The sequence below is a fragment of the Bos grunniens genome, chromosome 15 (assembly GCF_055505025.1).
Source record: "Bos grunniens cultivar Pamir isolate PY7600 chromosome 15, Bosgru_T2T1.0, whole genome shotgun sequence".
Classification (NCBI taxonomy): Eukaryota; Metazoa; Chordata; class Mammalia; order Artiodactyla; family Bovidae; genus Bos; species Bos grunniens.
In genome coordinates, this window is record NC_141179.1 from 45,801,832 (window position 1) to 45,807,880 (window position 6,049).

The 6,049-nt window shown below is 46.2% G+C and overlaps 1 long non-coding RNA gene across 1 annotated transcript; it reads right to left on the reverse strand.

Annotated features, from left to right (window-relative positions):
• Positions 1-345: 345 nt before the first annotated feature.
• Positions 346-5,397, reverse strand: LOC147357828 (uncharacterized). The gene is made up of 2 exons (XR_015142113.1): positions 5,246-5,397; positions 346-757 (listed from the first exon to the last, which is right to left on the reverse strand). It is a non-coding gene; the product is annotated as an uncharacterized LOC147357828 (long non-coding RNA).
• Positions 5,398-6,049: the final 652 nt, after the last annotated feature.

Here is a 6,049-nt window from a genome sequence, read left to right on the forward strand (position 1 = left end):
GTGGCCAAAGTACTGGAGTTTCAGCTTTAGCATCAGTCCTTCCAAAGAACACCCAGGACCGATCTCCTTTAGAATGGACTGGTTGGATCTCCTTGCAGTCCAAGGGACTCTCAAGAGTCTTCTCCAACACCACAGTTCAAAAGCATCAATTCTTCAGAGCTCAGCTTTCTTCACAGTCCAACTCTCACATCCATACATGACCACAGGAAAATCCATAGCCTTGACCAGACGGACCGTTGTTGGCTAGGTTAAAGCAACAAGACTGAATTCAAGGTGGGAGATGAGGATGCTGTAGTGGCTCATGGAGAGATCATGAGGGCCAGAATCAAAGTAGTGTCAGCCGAGTGAGAGACAAATGGATGTTGTGGTATTGTGATTGATGATAAGAAATACATACATTCAGTCTTCCATCACTGTTCCTGGTTCAGAGATCCTAAAATCCTTGGAGGGTTTTTTTTTTTTTTTTTTAATGAGAGCCATGAAAGTGTCTTTTGTTATGTATGAGGTGGCTTTGGAAATCACCTAAGGATGGGGGCTGGTTGTTGGTGGAGCCGATCTTGTGATTAAAGTGTTGAAATTCTCGCTTCTATCCCCTTATCTGGGAGAGGGAAGAGGGGCTGGAAGTTGACGTTAGTCACCGATGGCACCACCAACTCAATGGACATAAGTCTGAGCAAGCTCTGGGAGATGGTGAAGGACAGGGAAGCCTGGGGTGCTGCAGTCCATGGGGTCACGAAGAGTCACACACACTGAGCCACTGAAAAACAAAAGCAATGGCCAATGATTTAATCAACCATGTCTTTGTAATGAGGCCTCTAGGAATTCCTAAAAGGAGAAAGAGTTCAGAGAGCTTCCTGGCTGGTGAACATGTGGAGATTGAGGAGAGGCTGACCCAGAGAGCAGGGAAGGGCCACGTCCTTTCCCCACGCCTTGCACTCTGCACCACTTCCATCTGACTGCTCCTGAGTTACATCCTTTTATAAAACACATGTCATCTAGTAAAATGTTTCTCTGAGTTCTGTGAGCTGCTCCAGAAAATTAAGCAAACTCAAGAAGGTGATTGTGGGAACCACTGATTGATAGCCAGATGGTCAGAAGCACAGGTGACGTGACAACCTGGACTTGTGACTGGCATCTGAAGTGGGACAGTCCTGTGGGACTGAGGCCTGAACCTATGGGACTTGACCCTACTCCCAGGTAGATGGTATAAGAATTGAATTGGAGGATACCTGGCTGATGCTGGAGAATTGGTGGTATGGGGGAGATAACATGCATTGTAAAGAACATCAAAGAACTGCAGAAGTCTTTGAGAAATATTAGAATATAGAATCAACAGAACTTGGTTCCTGACCAAATGAGGGGTAAGGAGAGGGGGGAGTCAGGCTGATGGCCAGATTCTGCATTGTTTCCAACAGCCTCCACGCAGACCCCTCTAGTCTACACTCAGACAGCAGACAGGGTGATGGAGACAGTCTGCAAACCTCATTATGTAATTCTGCTGTTTTGAAGCCCTGGCTGTCTGCCTATTCCTCCCTAATAAATTCCTCAGGCTCAGGGAAGGCTTTGCAAGTAAGTTACCCCTGAACGAAGATCTATAGCTGAAGTAGAAAGTAGGCCAAGGAGTGGGGGTGAGTGAGGTACCCTTCTGGTAGAGGTAGTGCAGATAGCCATTTAAGAATAGCTCTGGCCAGTAAGACACCTCTCAGGCTTGAGCATGCCTCTTTGGGATCTGATTTCTGCTACTCTGCTTGTGTTTGCCATAGGTCTCCCACTCAGCCCTTAGAACCTTGTGCAGACATACAACCCTGCTTAGACTAACTCCTGAAAGAAAGAAAGGCACCTTTCCTCTTGAGCTGGGCTCAGAACTGCCTCCAGAACTGGTCCCTTATCTAAACCATGCTCACTCCCATCTGGCAGCCAGGACATGCCACCTAGCAGGCTCTCTGAAAGACACGTGGAAATTCACACGGATGATGTACAAACATCAGCTCCATTACAGACACCCATGCCCACTTCATGGATTTTAGCACTGACTTAAAATCTTATTTTATTTTGAAGGGCTCAGGGCCTTCCACCCCCCAGAAAGCTGGACAGATGTGAGCCCATTTCACTGTGGTTCAACACAGCCCACAAGCCTACAAAGACTGAGCCCTAGTCGTGTCAGTTTTACAAGCCATGCATTGCTAAGGACACAAAGCCTCATTTCTCTATCCTTGCTGGGGAATGAGATATTCTTCATAAGCCAATTTTCAGAAAGCACAAATTTTTTCTTTCCTTGGAAAATGTAAAAATATTTTGAACCTTAAATATTTTCATGGAAATCTTCCCAACTATCTTTCAAATATTTATAGCCATTCGTTATTTTCTTTAAAAGCCAATTATTATTTTCTTAATAACATAAGATGACATTATGAAGATTAGCTATCATACTGTGTACAGGGGTCTCTCAGAGATTAAGGTATGTTGAGGCATTTGCTTTGGTACTTACTGGTTAAGGACAACTGGGATTTTTAGTTCTAGGATCTGCTTTTTATATTTTATCTTTTTCCCTTTCCTTCTCTGACTCACCCAATCCTTTTAGAAAAAAACTGGCTCATTATCATGCTGGTACCCTCAAATACTTTGACCACCTGATGTAAAGAGCCAATTCATTGGAAAGATTGCTGGGAAAGATTGAAGGCAAAAGGAGAAGAAGATGGGAGAGGATAACATGGTTGGATAGCATCACAAACTCAATGAACATGAATTTGAGCAAACTCCTGGAGATAGTAGAGGACAGAGGAGCCCAGCAGAACATGGGGTCTCAAAGAGTCAGACACAACTTAGCGACTAAACACAACCTTCAAGGCATGTGAAATAGTCTGGGATTATTTAAACTCAGGCTTCACAAAATATTTGAGGCTACTTCCTAATTGTACTACTTAGCTTCTCTGCATCTCCCCGTCTCCTGGGCTCATGATCTGTTTCTGTAACTCCTTCTGGCTCTGCCTTGTAATAGAATCTAGAACTGGATTGGGGCTCATTATTCTGATTTCAGTCTTAGCACCTTTCTAGACTTTGGTGTCTAGTATCTTTACTCCAGGTTCATGCCTTAGTAGTGGGTAAGGGGGACCCAACTGAGTGACCCCAGTAGAGTCCTTTGGGACCTGCTCAGATAGGCTAACTTCGGAATCTCACTCTGTTCTCTCTCACTGTCTTCCAAGTGCTGCCCCAATACCATCTGCACTGCTCACCAATCTTTGCCCCAAGTTGCCCCAAGGAAACTCTGCCAGTTTTGACAGGCAGAGAAGGTCAGGAAGGACTTTTCAGGGTCTGAAGTTTGTTTTGTTTCCTCTTAGGCTAAATGGCAACCCATTCCAGTATTCTAGCCTGGAAAATTCCATGGGCAGAGGAGCCTGGCAGGCTATAGTCCATGGGGTCACAAAGAGTTGGACATGACTGAGTGACTATCACTCACTCACTGGGCTGTAAAGGATTCCCTGAATAGGGAGCATAAAACTCCAGAGGGTCTTCTACATTTCAAGAAGGAAACCATCTTCCTTTCTACCTCTGTTCCACTCTCAGAGAGACAGCAAAAGATAAATCTGAATCCTCGAGCCTCCATGATTGGAGGACGCTGGTCAAACCTTGAAAATGGAGGGGCGGACTGAATGAAGAGGGCAACTGAAATACCATATTGTCAAAAAATATCAGGGTTAGTACCTTTCAGTATACAAGAAAACCAGAGCTAGAATCCTTAAGAGGCTGGTTTTAGTGCCAAAAAAGGACGGTGCATGCGTGTGGGCGCTCAGTCGTGTCCTACTCTTTGTGACACTATGGACTGTAGCCCGCCAGCCTCCTCTGTCCATGGAATTTTCCAGGCAAGAATACTGGAGTGGGTTGCCACTTCTTCCTCCAGGAAAAAGAATGTTAAGCATAGTTTATAATAAGCATGCTAAGGGATGGCTGTATGAAGCCAATACCTTTTATTGAAGCCAATGTGCTATGAAAATAAGAGGACATGACCTTGCCCTCAAGGAGCTTATAATTTACTAGCACTCACACATACCCACACTCACTAACCCACCCACCCACTTAGCAATATAAAAGAATCCAGTTGTGAAGATGGGGGTTGGTGGCTCAGTCGCTCAGTTGTGTCTGACTCTTCTTGGCCCCGCAGACTGTAGCCTGCCAGGCTCCTCTGCCCATGGAATTTTCCAAGCAAGAATACTGGAGGGGGTTGCCATTTCCTACTCCAGGGGACTTTCCTGACCCAGGGATCGAATCCCCATCTCCTGTGGCTCCTGCATTGCAGGCAGATTCTTTACCGCTGGGCCACCAGGTAAGCCTGATGATGTGGGTTTCAGTTCAGTCACTCAGTCGTGTCTGACTCTTTGCGACCCCATGGACTCTAGCATGCCAGGCTTCCCTGTCCATCACCAACTCCTGGAGTTTATTCAAACTCATCTCCATTGAGTCAGTGATGCCATCCAACCATCTCATGCTCTGTCATCCCCTTCTCTGACTGTCTTCAATCTTTCCCAGCATCAGGGTCTTTTCCAGTGAGTCAGTTCTTTGCATCAGATGGTCAAAGTATTGGAGTTTCAGCTTTAGCATCAGTCCTTCCAATGAATATTCAGGACTGATTTCCTTTAGGATGGACTGGTAGGATCTCCTTGCAGTCCAAGGGACTCTTAAGAGTCTTCTCCTTGTATGTAAATATGATGAGCTTGGGTGACTTGAAACAGCCTCTTCTTAAGTTCTGTGATTTCCCCTCCACGTATTAATTTTCATGTTAATTTGCTTTTCTCATCTTTTCAAATCTTTGGATTATGTGAAAAGGAAGGAGGTGGAAATGAAGCCATAGGAAGTGGCCACAGAAACTAACTGCCATTTCAGGATGTAATAAAAAGGAACAGACATATTGCAGAAGGGACTTAAATTAGACAGTAAGAAGAGTGTTCTGAGAATTGAGGGGTAAGAGATTATTGAAGCAGGTTGGTATTTTTCTACTGGATAATGAGATATTCGGGGAATCATTTCAAACTCTTTAGATATTTGTGTGAAGAAATGGGAAGTCCGGAAGAATCCCCAAGAAGGTAACAAACAAGACAGTCATACGTAAATGCTTGTGCTATGTCTAAACACCTAGGGTACCCTCTCGCCCACACACACCCTCTCCTGTGCCACCAACCTCTTCATTTATCATTAACTTCAGTCTGACGGGAGTGAGAAATTCTCAAGATGCTCCCTTGATCTCACTCACCTCTTCCTACCCTCTGCCCTCCTCATTCCTGGCCTGAGTCCACTCAGAGCACAGACTTCTCAGTTCTGGGGCCTCTTTCCCTCACTCTGCTCTATGAAATAAATACCACATGCACCAGAGTCCCTGGATAGTGATCACTCTGGTTTGGCTTTGGAAACCCACCTGCCAGTTGCCTATGAATTGAGTCTCCCTGGAGGACAGTGTCCCAACTGGCACCAGTCAAATGCTGTACAAGGCAGCTGTGGCTGGTCAGGCTCAGGTGGCCTATTTGGAGTCTCTGTTCCTACAGGCCTGGTAACTTCATTTCAGCCAAAAGCCTCTGAAGTCTTGCCGATGTCTGCTTAGCTTGGGGATGTTTGGGAATGGAGGGTGGAGAGCTGGGGGGCGGGAACTAATTAATGGGCTCCTGGATGGAATGAGATGAGTGATTTCAGGTGGTGTGAGAGAAGTGGCTACAGCTGGAGAAGACGTGCTGGCTGGGAGATGACGTCACCAGCTGAGGCTCCTTTCCCAGTGGCCCCTGGGGCCGGGTTGTTAGCATACAGGGTTGGGGTGAGGGAACCTGAGTCTCATCCAGGCTCCGGGTCTCCCCCAGAATAGGACCTACTTTTGGTCTCTCCCTCTCTGCTGGGCAGGTTGCAAGTAAGTGAGGCCTCTGGGGCCCTGTGAGCACTTAACCCCCTGGGAACAGAGCCCCAGGAATTAAAGCCAAGGGTTCGCCTGATGTCCCCAGAGAGCACCAGCTTGGGTGGTACCAGTTCAGGGTTCCAAGCCCAAACACTGAATGAAATATCCAACACAAGT